The sequence below is a fragment of the Sus scrofa genome, chromosome 13 (assembly GCF_054392235.1).
Source record: "Sus scrofa isolate SSC_HxYL_T2T_F1_AM1 chromosome 13, Sscrofa_HxYL_maternal_Yorkshire_Landrace_v2.0, whole genome shotgun sequence".
In the NCBI taxonomy this organism is placed as follows: domain Eukaryota; kingdom Metazoa; phylum Chordata; class Mammalia; order Artiodactyla; family Suidae; genus Sus; species Sus scrofa.
Genome location: NC_139395.1, coordinates 52,422,179 through 52,440,783, shown reverse-complemented (window position 1 = coordinate 52,440,783; position 18,605 = coordinate 52,422,179). Strand labels below are relative to the sequence as shown.

Sequence of the window (18,605 nt, the reverse complement as noted above, 5' to 3'; positions counted from 1 at the left end):
GGCCAGGGATGAATCCAAGCTTCAGCTGAGACCTATGCCATGGTTGCAGCAATGCCAGATCCTTAACCCACTGTGCCATCCAGGGACTGAACCTATGTTGCTACAGAGACAACACTGGATTCTTAACCCATTATGCCACAGAGGGAACTCCAGGAATTTTTTTTTTTTTTTTTTTTTTTTAAGGCTGCTTTTTTTCTTTCTCAGCATCATGAAAATGCACTCCTGGATTCCAGGAAGGATTGAGTGTAGTCCTTCAATTTGCTCCTGGGAAACTGTACAAAGCTTTCATTATTCACAACAGGCTCGGTTTTGGGTATCATGGGGCACATTTGGGAAACCCCAGCCATGCAGAGTTAGGCTCCCGCCAGGGATAAAGCAGGGTCTGATAGGCTGTTGTAGAAAAAGAAGCAGTAAAGGAGGAGGATGGGCTCCTTTCAGAATACTGGGCAGATGAACACCCAGATTGTGATCAGACTTAGGTTTGTAATTCTTCTCCATACCCTACTGGCCACAGAGTGAGAAAGCATGTGAATTTATGTATTAGTGTTGTAAACGGTAAGGATTCTAAAAATAGTGAATAATTTGCTTATAAAAACATGCCATCTCCATTTTCCCTTTTATTGAGAGTATACTTTGTGCCAGAATGTGAATCCTATGTCCTTTGGGGATTTCGTCCCACAGTCCTCACAGGAACTCTGTGATGTGTGTGTCAGGATTACCTCTCTTTCTCGGGGACATCACTGAGACTCAGAGTATGGAATAACCAGCCCAAGTCACACAGTTTGCAAGTGGTAGAGCTCAGGTTTTGTATAGTACACCTGAGTCCACACATAACCCACCATGTTCAGGAAGTAATTCAGAATGACAAGCAGATGGGTATTTGAGAAATTGTGAGGTCCCCCTATCTTTGTGTACCTGAAGTAGCTAGCCATTTAAAAATGTTCTCCAGCCATTCACAAAGAGGGGGTTCTGCTTAGAGCTCTAGGCTGTTTGATCACATCCACAACAAGTACTAATGCTTTTGAGTTCTTGTCATGTGCCAGGCATGGATCAAAGGGCTTTATGTACATTAACTCACCAATTCCCACCAAAAAGGAAGGGCTGATGCTCTGTGAGAGAAGAAACCTGAGGTCCAGAGAGGTTGGGTGCTCTGCTCAGGCTTCACAGCTGGACAAACCATGAGAGAGACTTTTGCCGCACAATCTTAACTGTATTTTGCCAGGTGTCATCTGGAGCTGGCCTGCTTAGGTTGAATTTTGTTTCTACCATTTGTTAGCTGAATGATCACAAACAAAATACTAACCCTCCCCGAGCCTTGGTATCCTCATCTGTAAATTGGGCTCAATACCTAATTCAAAGTGTTGTGAGATATAATGTAAATATACAGATGTAAAATGTAAAGTGATTTACGTGTGCCTGTGACACAATATTTGCTATATATGTGTAAGCTGCTAGTATGCTGCTGCTGCTGCTGCTGCTACTACTACTACTACTACTACTACTACTACTACTACTACTACTACTACTACTGCTACTACTTCTTGATTTCATTACCATCAACCCTCAGAGGTGGTTTCATTTTGATTTTATCTTTGTTGTTTTCATATGCCTTGGAATCACAGCTTGTTGAGAATATACTTTTGAACTGCAGGCGAAAGAGCAGAAAGAGTACCCGTAAAGCCCAAGCACAGGGGAGCAGTGAAGAGATATGTTAGGAATTCTAGACTCCAGATCGCAGCCTGCACTGAACAGGCCCACTGCACTTATTAAATTTGCTTGGTTTGTGTATACAGCCCACATAGACATCAATCAGAGGGGACAACCTTGGGAGAGCGAGGGCCAACCTCACTTGTCATCACCCGCATGGCTGACTTGGGTGAGCACAGCTCTTTTAGGCATCTAGGAGGAGAGGATCACAATCTGGGTGCTCATCTGCCCAGTATTCTGCAAGAATTTTGAGGCAGGTGGACTCATGAGAGATGTCATCCTCTTCAGATTGTCTTTTGAGCTCCTCATGTGCAGGTCTCTCTGCTCACACCATTCCCAGTGACTGAATCCAAGTGGCGTATTCAACGATCCCCATAGCTATTACATTTTGCCAAGCACATAATAGGCACCCAATAAATATTTGTTGTATATATGAATGTATGACTTCCATAAGCCACGTCTATGCCATGTGTTTTATATATAGGTAAATTTACAAATATTACCTCACTTTTTCCTCATAATCAAACAATTACCCAATGTATCACATACCTACTATGTGCCAGGTTCTCTGCCAAGTTCTGGGAGTTTGTCCACAACTGATATTTTACACACAGTATCTACAATTCGTTTTCCATGGAGCTTACTCTTTAAATTAGAGGGGGTGGGGAGAAAGGTAATAGACCATGACCATAATAAATAAGTCATTTATATGATAGAAAAAGTAAAAATATAGACCAGCATAAGGACAATAGGAGTGCCAGAGTAGGACTGAGGGTCTGGTGACACTGTGAAAAAGGGCAGACAGGATGGCCTTCATTGGGAAGAAGACATGTGAGCAAAGACTTGAAGGAGGTGAGAGAGTGAGCCCAGTGGATTAATAGGGGAAGGGTGTTCTGGGAGGGGAAAGAGCCAGTGCAAAACCCTAAAGGCAGGAGAGCTCTGGTGTGTTTGGGTATAGCAGCGAGGACAATGAGGCTAGGGTGAACAAGGTAATGAAGAGGCTAGCCATCAGAGTGATAGTGGGGTGGAGCAGGCTGTTTTGCACTCTTGTGCAGAAACTAAGAATGGTATATTTTGGAACATAAATTCTTTGAAGCTGGGGAACAGAATGCAGCAACCATGCCTCATTGGAACAGGGAGGATTGCCTCCAGTATACTCAGAGTGCCCCGTTTAAGGCTGCTCTGTTGAGCCCACTCTCCAAATCCCCTGGCTGCAGCCTCAAAGGAGTCCCAGTGCTTAGCCTGCATTTTTTAAAAAAAAGCTTTGGCACTCCATTGGAGCCACAAAGACGAACTAATGCCAGAATTTCCCTGTGATGGCTAATGAGATTTTCAAACAGAATAGGAAGGGGGCCCCTTGACAAAATGCCTTCCCTGACTTTCTGGCAGTCTCAATAATGTATCATTGGAGCCCAAATGCTATACTGTCCTTGATGAAAGTAGGTAGGCATACGGACAGTAGTGACCACCTCCATGCCATTGGCCTACTCAGGGTGGTGGCTATGTCTTGGAGAAGTACAGCTGTCCTCTAGGCCAGGCCAGAGGTTCTCAAATCTCAGTGGGCAGAAGCATGATCCTTTCTAAAGATAAATATCACAATAGGCCTGTCACCATCTGGCTCTCACTGCTGAAAAATCTTCCTTGGCTTCCCTTGCTGGTGAGATAAAGACAAATTCAAACCAACATGCTCTCTGTCTTGTACATGTGATTCCCTTTGCCTGGAACACATTTCGCACTTTCTTCACCTAGGTAACACCTACTGATTCAATTTAATCTCAGTCCAACATTCCTTTTTCAGGGAGGCCTTCTGGGATTTTCTCAATTGGGTCAAATCCCCAATTTGGCACTCTTGTGGCACAGGTACATCATTTAATTGCACAGGAAGAGATGCAGATTTGCATTTGTTTTGGTGATTAATTATTTGAATAGAAACCATTGGCCCTGCTAGTTAATGAGCTCCATGGGGCCTGAGAATGTGGCTTCATGGCTTTTTTTTTGCTGACCATTTATCTTCAGGCCTAACCCAATTGCTAGCACATGGTAGGCATTTGGCAAGTACTTGTTGACAGTATACATGAATGAATGAGTGAATTGCTAGGACAGCTTATTAAAAAAAGAGACTTCTTTGATTATTCATAACTTTAGGTGAGACTTAGCCTCATAATTCTGAACCTAATATTCCAGACAACCTCCACAAACTTAGAGGAGTTGGTAGGAGACACAGACCTGCTGAATGGTGCCGTGTTCTTTTTTGCCATGTTGCAAGACACTTTGCAGAGATACCTCTTCCCATACTTGAATTATTTGTAGTGGTATCCATTTTGAACCTTTCTGTCTAGTCTCTTCATTGTAATCATTAAATTCCTTCTAATTTTGGAGGCTCTTTGTGAATTGGATGCCACTGAGTTCCCAGATACGGCAGAAATTACTCCACATTAGGAAGAGAGTCCCTCCATTTCTTCCCTGAAAACTTCTGGGTGTCGCATAAAAACCATTTGCTTAGAAGTGTCTAAACTCCTGTTAAACATCTGTCAAGAGAGCCAGAGAAGGTGATATGAAATGAATTCAGAAATTCCAACTATGCTTAACAACAAAAGAATCTTTATGACACTCTTTGGGTGTTGACATTGGGTTGCCTCTAGACTAGGTGCAGTATAAAGGTGAAAGAACAGTAGAAATTAATTTTGTTACTTGTTGCTTAAAAAAAAGATAAAGAATTAATCATAGTTTTGTAGTAGATATATAAGTTTATCCAACTTTTTTATTCTTCCCAATTCCACTCATTCACAAGCACACACCTCTGACACTTTTTTACTCTTTTTTTTTTTTAATCTGCCTTCCAGATTTTTGCAATTTTGGAAGAGGGACTCAACTGGGAATTAGTTAAGGTTTCTAGTTTTTTTTTTTTTTTTTTTTCTTTTTCTTTCTTTAAGGATACTAATTCTAAAAAAAATTATTAAAATTTACCATCTTTCTTTCTTTTGTCTTGGATTCAGTCCCTCCAGCTCTTTTTCTTCTATCCTTGAAGAAAGGACTGACATCAAAATAATTAATTCTGAAATCATTGGATTTTCCTGCTGCTAAAGGGTTTTTGAAGAAAGCTTAAAACTAAATCTTACCCCCTAAGCCTTATTCCCAAATGCTCCCCTGTGTGCTGAAGTAGTGAAATGCACATCCCTGATGAAAATGCCTCTTTTAAATGAGGGCCAGACACTATTGTTTAGTTAAAATTAGAACCAGCTTATTTCTCAGAACTGGTTAGAATGCTTTCGTGTTCAGAGATAAATTGTGCTTGGTTTTCTTTTCCCTTTCCTACCAGTTCTGGGCATTGCTTTTGGTTAGTGGGAAACACTGGTCAGTTGGGAATAGGAAGGCATTAAGACCAGGAGCCTCATCCACTGATTGTCTATGTTTTACCCCAGAGCTTGCAGAGAAGAGAAGTCCTATGTCCAGGTTAACATTCTGGAAGCTATGCTAGGTCTGCACAGAATAAATTTTTTCTAATGATTTTTTTTTTCCATTATAGCTGGTTTACAGTGTTCTGTCAATTTTCTGCTATACAGCAAGGAGACCCAGTTACACATATATGTATACATTCTTTTTTCTCACATTATCATGCTCCATCATAAGTGACTAGGTATAGTTCCCAGTACTATACAGCAGGATCTCATTACATACACAATGGAATACTACTCAGCCATAAAAAAGAACAAAATAATGCCATTTGCAGCAATATGGATGGAACTAGAGAAGCTCATACTAAGTGAAGTAAGTCAGAAAGAGAAAGACAAATACCATATGATATCACTTACATCTGGAATCTAATATACAGTACAAGTGAACCTTTCCACAGAAAAGAAAATCAGCATAGCATAATTGATTCCCCACTCCCCTGTGTTGTCTCGACCCTCATAGTATTATATCCAAGAATTACCCAAACAGGTATGGCCAAGAATGGGAGAAGGCAATGCTACCCTGGAGCCTTGTGTTTAGGAGAGCTGGTTGTAAGGGTGGGGTTCTAGTCAAAATCAGATCTCAGCAGAGGGGGAACCATCGTGTCAGGGAAAGCAGGAAGGCTCTGAGTGGGATGGTTGACCAGCTATTTCTTTTCATCTCTACTTGGGGCCACACCTCGTTGTGCTACCCATTTACACTTCCACTACATGATATGCAGAGACTTCTAATTACCCTTTATGGTTTAGGAGGTGAGCACAATTGAATACCAGTAGAGGAACTCTATGCAGTAGGGTTCCCATAGCCTCATGTTGTGGTTGGATGAGTGCCAGAAAAGCTTGATTTGATCCCAGCATTGTAATGCATCACAGACTTGCCCCAGATCAAATTGCTAAAATGCAGATTTTCACTGTAGACTCACTTTGGGTTCATGTCCCACTGGTACAATCTAGCCACGTCTCTATCATTGGCTTCACTGCCATGTTTCTTTACAGTATATTCTACAGAATCCCTTTTAAAAAAACAAAAACAAAGAACAAAAAACAAAATGAAAAAAAACACCTCAGATCTCTCTCAGCATTCTCATGGAGGTAAAACCTAACTGCTTGGTAGTACTGAAAACAGTTTACTCTTAGTGTCCAAGTGATTGGTCAGGATGCTAGTCTGCTCTCTTAGCCTAGACATTTCTTACCCTATAGCCAGCAGGTGCCGCAATCCCAGTACTCAAGGAATCCATTTGGTTTGCCAATTGCAACACAAGGTAACACTCAAAAATTATGGAGGTAAAGTGTTTTCTCTATGATTCCATATATTTCTCAAATTGCTGTTAGAAATGCACCTTGCCAAAGTATCAGGCTGACTCTGATGGATCACTTTCTGAATCTCTCATTGGAATGAAGCCTTTTTTTTTTTTTTTTACAGGTTTTTTTTTTTTTTTTTTTTTTTTCCTGACCTTGGCATGTGGAAGTTCCCGGGCCAGAAATTAAATTTGAGCAGCAGCTCAAAGTCACTGCAGTGACAACACTGGATCCTTAATCTTTTCCCCACAAGAGAACTCCAAAGCCATGTTTTGAAAACCACTTTAGTTCCCTTCCTTAAAAATTCATGGAGCACCTTTGATGGTACTGTATTAGGCACTCTTGGGCTGTAGAAGGAGATGCTGATGTTGACTTTGTCCTTGAACTTGGTATTTTTATCATCTCTACCACTTATAAGGCAGATATTAGCTCATAACAGAGCAAATTACTATTTTTTTGTGCAAAGTTCAAAAATCTCTGCTTTCTAGAGGGGGCAGGGAATCCTTTCTGCAGAAGTAGGAATTCCTATGAATTTTATGATTGGCGATCCATAGCCTATCTTTTGTGACAAATGCATATCCAACCATGATACTTTCTCTTAAGTTTTCAAAAACACTAGTTTAAGTATTGCTAGTTTTAGGAAAAACTTACTCTTTGTTTTTTAAGTATACCTTTTTTAAGGAGAAAAACTTGAAAAGGCCAACTGTGCCGCTGCATTCTGCCACTTTTAGAAACACATAAAGGAGGTGATGGGTCTGACTTTTAAGTGTTAGAGTGATTTGCCAGCTTTGTTTCAGTAATTTGAAGCACCCCCACAGTATCTAGCAGTTGGCAGAGTACATCAGAATAACAGGCTTAGCTGAAGGTGACCAAAACAGAGAATAGCATACAAATGCCAAGAAGATCACTCACGTGCTGTCTTTCTCTCTTTTTTTTTTATTCAAATTTCACATCTGTGCTCTATTTTTAAACATTTATTCTTTAAGTGATAACGCATGTTTTACCAAGCCTCTTATTGGATTAGACATGTTTGAAATCCCCTCAACTTTAACCTGTTCATTACTGCCTCCAAGAACATTCAGATCTACCACCAAAACAGTGAGTGTATATGGGGAGTTTCAGACATGTCAGCCACCAGGGAGCCATTGTATTTTGGGGAGAGAGGGATTCAGCTGTTGTGCTATACAGATTTGGGGGAAACTTAGACTGACTTTGCTTCAAGAGGGATAAAATAAGGGTGTAATGTGTGCAGCATTCTTGCTCTTCATTATAGTTTTCCACTCACATTTTAGAGTGGGAGGAGCCAACGGTTTTTGAGCTTTTACTGTAGAGCTGGCAATGGGCAAGGAATTTTAAATATATTATCTCACTTAATTCTCATAACAACTCTGAAAACCAGGTGTTATTAATCTCATTTTAGAGAGGAGGAGATTATGATTCAAGAACTAGGCAAAGATGCAACAGCTACTAAAGGGTCTTACTCCAAAGCTCTTCCATGGTCTTCCCAGCAGATGTCCCCAGGTTGCCGTGAGACTTCTTATGTCATTACCCCCCTGACCTGGGGCTAAAAAAGGAGCAGAAAAAGCAGGCTTCATTCTGTGACCCTGAGCACCATTCCCAGCCCCAGCCCCTCTCATCACCCTTACATCTCAGGCTGGGGAGAGTGACTTATCTCTTCCTGCATCACCAGGCATTACCCACTGCCAAGAGGAGCAGGGACTGCTTGATCAAGTGCCTTGCATTTAATGCTTTCCCGCATGAAATGTCAGCCTTTGCCTCTTGGAGCCTTTGTTTCATTCTCAGGGTATCTGCTGGAAAGCCATTTTCCCCTTTAGTTTTCCATTTTCTTCTTCATCATGTAACATATAAAAACAGTTTTCTCCTGGTCCTTTTCTCTCTCCCCCTCCTTTCCTTCCTCTCATCATATCATTAAAAGTCCTTTCAGGCTGTCTTCACCTTATCATTTCAAATGAATTGAAAAAAGATCCGACTTCCTGTCCTTGTGTCTTCCTGATGCTGAATTTCAAAATGAAAGAAAAGTCCTTTCCCTGGCCTTTTTTTCTGCTTCATACTGCCCCTTGAATAACTCTGTTTAAATCATGTTGATTTCATCATTGATCACATTGTGGTACAAACTAAGTTTACCCTTTCCTGGCTTCAGAAGTTCCTCTCTTTTTTTTTGGATTTTTCAAGTAATAATTTAACGGGAAAAAGATATTTCACCCTCCTTTCTCCTGGTTACTGAAAGATAGTTGTCAAATTAAGAATTTAACATTTCTGGTAGTTTCTCCTTACTCTTACTCAAATCCTTATTTTGGGAGAGCAATGCCACTTTTTTTTTTTTTCATCATCTGCAACATACAGAGGTAAAAGTTTCAGAATCTCCCATGTTTACTTTTTTTTAAATGTAGCACTATATTAAAAAGTAATGAAGATTTAGCTTTGTAAGCATTCTTATTATTTAAATGATGTTTTTCCATAGTTGCAAGCATATAAATAAATGTTTATTGTAAAAAACAATATATTCTTATTATGGAAACTTAGAAAAATGTAAATAAAAAACTAAGATTACCCATAATCCCACCACTCAGAAATAACTGTCATTAAGATTTATAGTTTCCTACATTCCATTGTCTACATACATATTTGAACAAACGCATGACATACTACATAATAAAGTTTTTTTAGCCTTATAAACATTTAACGTTGTGTGCATTTTCCCATGTCCTTAAAAGCCTTAAAAAACATATATCTTGGTTGTATGATTTCCATCATTGCCATAATTAATTTTTATCATTCTCCTATTGTTGAGATTTCAATCGTTTCTAGTTTTTCATTTTTATAATTACACTTGGTGAACATTTCAGGACATAAATCTTTTTTTCTGTTATTTTCCTTAAGATTAATGCCCCAAAGTTGAAATATTGGAGTTACAGATGTTTTAAGGATTTAACTAAGAAATAACTCTCTTCTACAAAGTGGTTGATGTTTAAAAAAAGTTTACATTAACGTCAACTGTTTGTCAGGTTTGTCTCAGCTAACATGCCAGTCATAGATTTGGGAAAGAATATTCTAGTGCAAGTGGTAGGTAAGCTTAGAGAGCAAGGGCAGAGAGAGATTTGTATAACTTCTTAGGGAAGTAGTCATGGGACAAAATGGACAGTTCATTTAGCTAATCTTTATTGAGTATCCTTTATGTGCCAGATACTATCCTGAACACGGGATACTGTAGGGAACAAAACACAAAAATCCCTGCCCCAAGGGAGCTTGCACTCTAGTGGAGGACACTAGTAAGAAACAAATTAAGACATCAAATATATAGCATGTTAAATGATAATAAATGCTATGAGGAAAAATATAGATGATGTTCTGTGAGGTGGGGGTGATTTTGAGCAGGATGTTCCCAGTATGCCTCCTTAAGAAAGGGACAGGTGAGCAAAGATTTGGGGGATGGGTGGTGAGCACAGGGAGGGAGTGAGCAGTGGGGACAGACTGCAGCCAGGAGAGTTGTAATCTATTCTTTTCAGGTCATATCCCAATTGCAGTTGCTGAGTTGACAAGGTGGGGGAGCCAGAACCCCACAACAGCAATGTTTAGATGCGATTAATTAAAAAAAAAAAAAATGCACATAGCAACCAAAACTCCATTCTCTTGTCTCTACAAGAGAATGTCTCTATATGGTCACTGGGAAATGCCCACTGAACACAGCCAGCAAGTCGTTATTCCGATGATCTTTGCAACAGTCTGGGAATGGAATTGTGCAAGGAGGTTACTAGTTCAGATTGGACAGAGAGGTGTTCCATTTCAGAAAACAAGGACAACTGACTGATAAATGGCAACCTCGAAGGTATCAGTCCAGAGTGGTTCTTATTTCCCAGAAACCTCCAATTAATTGGTCATCTCAAAGCTGGTTTATTTTCTCTTTCCCATGGCCCAGAACTCCTGATGTTACAAACAGAGCTAAGAAGCCAACTGGAAACCCTTCTGGTTTGGGCTACCTTGGGTATGCCCAAGCCACTTTGGATGCTAGGGGAGAAAGTGAGTGTGTGGGTCATGAGGCCAGGCAGAATTTCTGTTGTCAGTCTCCCTGAGTTTGGGGCCCTGATACTCTCTAAGATATCTGACTCTGGCAGCCATCTAGAAAGTATAATATTAAATGTTTAATCTTTAAGCAAAGCAAGGGAGCCCACCTTACCATGAAAGCCCTGGCAGGTGATAGAAGTTGCAGCTTCTGAGAATGAATCTAGGGTCAGTTCTAGCCCAGCTCTGACCCACAATACACTGAGAAACCTTAGGCAGCTTTATTTGTTTCTCTCTCACAGGCTCGGCTTTTCCATCTGTGAGGTGAAGGGATTAAACTAACAGAACTCTAAGCTCTTTGCAGTTTTTTTTTTTTTTTAATAATTTTTTTTTTTATTTTCCCACTGTACAGCAAGGGGGTCAGGTTATCCTTACATGTATACATTTGATAGAAACTGTTCTAGCACATCCGGGCATTTAGTTCATTGCATACTCCATTCACATTAAGGGCTCTGAGGATGCACAGGCAAATAACAGTATTTGCTTTGATGGAGTCTACAGTTGAATAGGAGATATATATTGTTCATTAAAATGTTCACATAGCTGTTATTTCTTAAAGAAATGATACTCTAGGCACAGCATCGTATTTTTATTGTTTTATTACAATCCTCAAATAAGATAGTACTATCATTATCCCTGCTTTGCAGATGGGAAGACCAAGTCACGGAGTTAGTGAGTGAATCTGGCTTAGGGGTAACACTCTTAAGCCCTTTGTTTTCCATTGCAGTGCAGTTGCCATTTTTTCCCACCAGGGTGTATTTGAGAATTCTAGATTTCACAGATGACAGAGAAAGAAAGAAAGATCGGAATTGTACTCATTGGGCTTGTATAATCCTTACTCACTCCATTTATTTGTTTAATAATGATGAGCAGATCAATTTACCTTCCTGTAAAATGGGTATGTTGTTTGCTATATAACTCACAGAGAAGCATTATCACAAAGCATCTTCTCTGGGGCAGGGTCTGTAAAAACCCTGAGGGCTACGCAAATGTGCGGGATGTTGATATCAGTTCTGAGGCGCAGGGACAGGACTGTGTTTTTCTTCCCCACAGGATAGCACTGTGCATTGAGGAATGGTGGTCCCAAACAGTCTCTGGCGACAATCCATTGACACAGACCCTGCATGACTTGTTCCCTTGACCAAAGAAGAAAGAATTTGAGTGACAGTGTTCATAAATAGACCTCCTCTTCTGCTTTTCTGGGAGCCAGACAATCATTTACCCTTGAAAAAGAAAATTGTGCAGGAGGTGCAAACATTGCCTTGAAAGAACCAAGTTCAGTATGGGTTCAGGCATTTTCCTTCCAGGAAAGAGGAGTCAGACCTCCCAGCCCTAGTCTTGCTCATCCAGGTTCCTGGGGGGTCTGCTGAGGCCAAGGTCTTCTGAGGTTTCTTGAGATGAGGTCGTGCTTCCAGGGGGAGCCTCTGTGTTCCTGAGCTTTCTAGTGATGCAATCCTTGGTGAGGCAGGGAAACAAAAAGTTGATATTTTGGAGGGGGAAGAGCCATCTCTAGGGGATTATTTTTTATGAACTAAAGACATTTAAGTGTTGCTGATTTATCTTAATAACAGATACTATGAACTAATGTCCCAGTTGCCTCTTTGTGCTTTTGGCAAGTATGGATGAGAAATAGAATGGAGCAGACCCAACCAGAGCTGGCTAGCCCAAAGTGCAGAAGTCTTAATCTTCCTCACTCCCAATATGTAACTTAGAGGTGTTTCCAAAGTTTTCCAAGTTGCAGGTGGACACCAAGCTTTGGCAGAGGAAAAGCCGGTTCCATCACCAGATTTTCTGCTTCCAGAATAATTATCTTGGGCTTGAGGGGAGAAATGCCTGTATCTCCCTTAGGCAGTTAGTTCTTTCAGCTCAGTTGTCATGCTCTGGTAGTAAAGGTACTGTGTCTGTATAAATAAACCTTCTTTTATCACGTGAGGAGACCTCCTGCTTGTCATACACACGATTGGGATTCTCAGAGGACACTGCCAGACTAGTCTACATATCCTCCTATATCAGGGCTGGAATGAAACCATGCTTAACCCAGTGCCTTAGAAGTTGGAGTATAAATTATGTGCGATGCTGTAACATTTACTAATCTTTATTAGATATGGATAACTTCTCATGGCTTAATTTGGCATGTTGAACCAGCTCTTCAGATTGTCTCTGGGGACTGGAAAGGAAATGCACAACTTTAGTGTAATTTTTCTTTTGTTTCTTTAGAATGGGAAATAATTTTTTATTGTTAGCTGGTGGAAACTTTGGTGAATTGTGGCCAACTGTGGCTCACCCCCACAGGAAGAAAGCATCAGACTTTAGCTGAGAACATATTCTTTGAAACAAACCAGAATATTTGATTTTTGGAGTATCATTCCACTTAAAAAACATGCTGTCTAACAAATATTAATGTTGTGACCAAGACCAAAAGAATTGAGGAAGTAGAAAGCTACAATTTCTCTCTGAGGAAAATTTTAGAGTGATGTGTGATGCTCTAGTTTAATAATAACTCCACTGAGTATGGAAATGGTCTAGAAGGATGCAGGTACAGTCACAAGAATTCACAGAGTATCCTTCTCATTCTTGGTTCTTACTTCCTCCAAAGTTGATGGAGCTAGGTGTTTGTTGGTTAGATGTCAGGCATTCTACATTCCCTTACCAGGTCACCCACATATACATGACCTTGGGCCCATCCTGTCACTTTACTTCACTTCCTTTTCTGGGATTTGGTCAAAAAATATAGTTGATAAAAGTTTTCCCTATTTGCTGCCAAACAATTTTACATTGAAAATCATTGTTGAATGTTTTAAATTCCTTTGATTGAAAGCTGTTCTTTCAGTCGAACAGCTGTCCTGTTCTTTATTTTTCTTTTTAGCATCTCACATAGTTTGGTGGTCAGTCACACATGCTCAGTAATCACCTTTAGGGGCTCAAATCTTGCCAATTTTGGCAGGTCTGATCAAGTGTGGGGGTTATTGAATCAGCTGGTATTATAGCGACAAAATTATTTAAGTGGGATTCTTGTTCTGTTCATAATTACAGGTTTGTTTTAACGTATCTGTTTTGCAGATTTGTATGAGCGCACATTCTCTTGGGCAAATCCATCAAGAATCTCAGGAGCGTTAGGGTAGGCGATTTTCCATCTCTCAGGTGGTTTTCCAGAAAAGTAGTCATGTAAAGAAGCCCATTTCTGTCTTCTTACCACACCTGATTTTGAGCTTTTGCTGAGAGCAGGGCCCAAAGCTGAGAGCTTTTCCCCACATCTCCTTATGAAATTCTGTTGAAAAATGTTAGTCCCTGTGCACAAAAGCCAAATTACTTTTGGAATGTTCTGTGGAACTCTGGGAATTCAGATAGGGATCAAGGAAACAGCACAATATCTTTTCCTTTCTTCTGCTCAGTCTGTTGATTGATTTTCAGGCAATTATTCCCCTTACCTTGAACACTCTGAAGTAAATCTTTGGGTCTAACTTCGATTGCTTCGTTTGCTTTTTGTTGATTCCTTTATTTGTTTGCTTTTTCAATATTATATCTGGTTCCCAAACTTAGAGAATGCAAAGAAAAGTTCTGGGAAAGCAGAGGGCTCATTCTCCAGTTAAAGCAGTATTCTAATAATTTGTCAGGATGTTAAGATGTTTCTCAGATCTTTTACACTGCTGAAATGTAAATCAAAGAAAGAGCTTCTGTAGCAAACCAAACAAAAACCCCACACTTAGTCAGGGGCAGAATCAGAATATGCTCATGCTAAGCTATACACTCAACAATGCCAAGATCTTTATGGCATGTAAGCTTACCAGGACTTCAGAGAGGCATCCCTAAAGAAGTGAGAAAACTTGAAAAAAGGGAAGAAGGGATTATTTCCTGGTTGTTTTTCAGCAGTATCACACTGAGAACACATAGGGAAAAATACTAGACCCTTTTTTAAGTTACTATAATTTCCAGCTTGGAACTTCCAGAAGTCTTAATGCTGTGCCCCACAGACTCATAGCTAAAGAAGGAAGGTCACAAATTAGAGTGAAAAATTTTAAAAAGCAGTATAAAAATAAAATGATACAGACTATCATTTTAACTTCTTGTTCCTGTGATGTTTCTGGCTATTTCAGGCATAATTCTCAAAAAACAATTTTTATGAGTCCTAACGTTTAAAATAGTTACCTTAACTATAGCAGCCATTCCTAAACCTGGCTCTCTTTTGACATGGACTTTTGAGCTTCTTCTCCACCTTCACCAAGAGGAGGGTCAGCCCTACTTCCTAGAACCTCAGAATCTCAGAGGAAAGACACCAAAAGCTGATGGATCTGATTGTAGACCAGCATTTGGGAGGCATTGAGCTATTAAAGGAGATCAGCAACACTCACCATCACCCCGATGAAGGTGGGAATTCTTGGGTTGCCAAATGCTTGTTCTCTCTATACAGATAACCTTGCAAATTTACGTACTATAAACATAAAATGAATGGCAAGCTTTGGGATGGCTTTTGGCTGTAGTTGCATCCAAAAGAGGTGGAACTAGGGGCTGGCCCAGAACCATGTAACAGGAGTGAGGGTGGGAGTGGAGATAAGCCTGTCAGCACAGGGCATACAATGATAATGGGTAAGAGAGACAGTAGATCAACAGGTTAATTGAGCACACAAGGAATCGGAGCCTTGTTCCAGACATTCCAGGGCTATAAAAAAGAATCAGAAGCCACAGACTGAACTCAGGTACCTAGAGCACCTCGCCTGCTGATGCTATTTGCACAAAGTTAGAGAGGTTGAATAACTTGCTGGTAGTTGAACATCTATTAAGTGATTTAACTTTGATCATTTGACCCAGGCCTCCTGACCCCACTTCTAGTTTTTCTTTACTCTCTAGTATACTTCCAATTGTGAAATTATCTTACCAGGGTACACTTAAGCGAGGCTACATAGGACCTGGTTTTGTAGAGAGGAGTCATTTATGACAAGGAAAGCACCAGCCTATGTGGACATGGCATTAGAAATAGACCATCCTTGGGGAGAATTTCTGTGGAGGCAGCTGAGAAAAGGTCACTTGTTCAGGAGGAAAGGGAGTGAGAAGTTGGCCTTGCCTGGCAATTGGACCATTTTTATCTGATGCACACAAAAAAAATAGGGAGCTACTCTGTATTCTTCAGGGAGAGTAAGGTATGAAATCTGTTAATGTGAAACAAATTTGAAGCCAGAATGTTTGATTAATGATAAACTGGCTTCTGAGTTTAGATTGCTGGATCATTTATGTCCATGAGATCTTACCCTACATTTGATGAAGCTTAGGTACCTCCCAGGTCATGGTCTTGTTTTGTCCATACTTAAGAGTAGTTGGTCAATAATGAGTTGAGTCTATCATTAATGCATGCTCACCCCTACCATATTAAGGATAAAATAATTGCTTCCTTCAGTTGTAGAGCCTATGAGACATGGAAATTCTGTCTTTCCGCTAAAGCACATATTTGAAGCAATGTCCTATAAAAGTTTAGGACCTGAGAGGAGATTCTTAGGCTGTTAATCTTAAAATTCTGGAACTTAAAGGCCTTATTTTGCTACCAGTTTCCACCTGAAGTGTGTTCCTGAAAGATTAATAATGGTGCATAATTCTTTTCATTATTTATTTACCAAAACTGGGAGCAGGGGTATGTGTGGGGGATTGAAGGCGGAACAGAGAGGAGGGAAGAGAGAGAGAGAGAAGCAGCCTGCCATTTGACTTTGGGTACTGTTTTTTGTTGTTGTTGATTGAATAGAACCTGGCCTGAAATGTCCTCAGGCACATGCTGTTTCTGAGCCATAATTATGCTTTTTAACCCACTCCTTTATGTCTGGGTCCTTAATGTCCAAGCTCCTATATAATTATCAAGTTCAGTGTGTGGGAATGAGACAAATATTTTTTGCATGACTTTAGCCTATACATTAGTGCAATGCTGTATTATTACAAGATATTTTCTGAACTTGGAGCTGTGCTATTAACTCTCTCAACTTGAAAAGCCCCAACAAATAGTTACTCCAAAGCTTTGGCTGCTGATGTGAAACTCAGTTGGACAGTGACTTGATCCAGCTCAGGGCCCTTGGGCTCCCAGGGGGGATTTGTATTTGGTACTAGTGCATTGGTCTTGAGCCTGACAGGGACTTGGGAACCCTTCCTTTTCCATCCAGCTGTATTGCATAACTACAGCTGGGACATTCATTGCAGTAGTGAAGGACATGCATTCCTTAATATTTGATAGTTTGTTAGCTGCCTCTCCTGGAGGAAGTTTACTGCATTAGTTTGCTAGACTAGAGAGAGAGAGAGATTAGTGATGCTGATGATTTTAGAGTAATCAAAATTTTAAAGGATCAGGATGAAAAGAAGGGAGCTGTGGCCAACAGGCAAGGCTCCATTTAGTCCTGGACGGTTTTTTTTTTTTTTTTAATGATTTTTATTTTTTTCTATTATAGCTGGTTTACAGTGTTCTGTCAGTTTTCTAATATACAGCAAAGTGACCCAGTCACACAAGTATATACATTCTTTGTATCACATTATCCTCCATCACACTCCATCATAAGTGACTAGACATAATTCCCAGTACTACACAGCAAGATCTGATTGCTTGTCCATTCCAAAGGCAATAGTCTGTATCTATTAACCCCAAGCTTCCAATCCATCCCACTCCCTCCCCCTTTCCCTTGGCAACCGCAAGTCTATTCTCCAAGTCAATGATTTTCTTTTCTGTGGAAAGGTTCCTTTGTGCCGTATATTAGATTCCAGATATAAGTGATATCATATGGTATTTGTCTTTCTCTTTCTGAATTACTTCACTCGGTATGAGAGTCTCTAGTTCCATCTGGACAAAACTTTCCCTGAAAAAGACACATATACCCACACGTTCATAGCAGCCCTATTCACAATAGCCAAGACATGGAAACAACCCAAATGTCCATCAACAGATGACTTGATTAGGAAGATATGGTATATATACACAATGGAGTACTACTCAGCCATTAAAAAGAACAAAATAATGGACTGATTTTTGAAGTTCCCCAAATAGAAGACAGCAGGAGTCTAAGTGTCCCATGTTCAGTCTCAGGAATCTCTTCCCCTAAACTATGAAATATAAGAATATATTGATGGTTTAAAAATAGTGTTTAGCACGGGTAAGGGCATATGCAGAGACTTGTATTTAGATCTGTTCAGGGGATTATTTCCTAAGAGGAGCCCTGTCACATTGTAATGGCCCCATTTATGATAGGGTACAAAGAGGGGACTAAAGAAAGTAGAGGATTACTAATTGAGAGGACAAAGAATGCTTAGGCTGCATAAGCTAGAGATAAAGGGCCTAACTGCATTTAAATGTCTAAAGACCTGAGTCCCCTCCAAAATGGCAGAATTAGGATACTGCAGCCAAAAACTCAATGTATGGAGGAGGAGGAACATCCCATTTAACTAACTGAAGACAATTATCTCGGAAGATATGGAGTTTCCTATCTCTAATTGTAACGCATCCACCAGGACTGCCATGTAGGGAATTCCTTTTTGAGGAAAGAGGGTTATATTAATTCTTTCCACCAACACATGCATAAAGAGTGGAATTTACATGCCCAATACTCTCCCATGGATGGCTTAGACCATTTAAAAAAAAAAAACCCAAAGTCTTTTGCAGAGGAGTAAAGCACTCTACTGACTGCTAATGCTAGGACTCCTGCTAATGATCTACCAGTAGGCACCACCTCTTAGGGCTCTGCCACAGGGGAAGGGGGCTGGGGCTCTCTTGGCATCCCAGCACACCAACTAGCTAATACCCCTCTTTCTCCTGCTTAGGTAAATATGTCAGATGCTAATATATTCAAATGATCAGTTCCCAGTAACCTCAAGTCTAGTCTGTCTGTGCACATTTCCTTTTCCTTTCGTAGCCTGCTCTTCTGTGCTTTTTCTTCCCACTTGTACTTAGGATCTTCTCTCTCTAAAAGCAGCCTCCACTAATTTTTTTTTTATATCTACAATTATTCTTACAACCAACAAGAAAATGCCCCCAAGAAACCCCCCCAAAAGGGGGACAAACGGGCAAGAAAAGGAGGCTCCTCTGATAGTGAAGTAGAAATGGCCAAT

The 18,605-nt window shown here is 40.2% G+C and overlaps 1 protein-coding gene across 43 annotated transcripts in view; it reads left to right on the top strand.

The window, feature by feature from the left end:
• ERC2 (ELKS/RAB6-interacting/CAST family member 2) overlaps positions 1 to 18,605 on the top strand; it is a 983,951-nt gene that overhangs the window by 764,542 nt on the left and 200,804 nt on the right. The gene's annotated exons all lie outside the window — the stretch shown is intronic.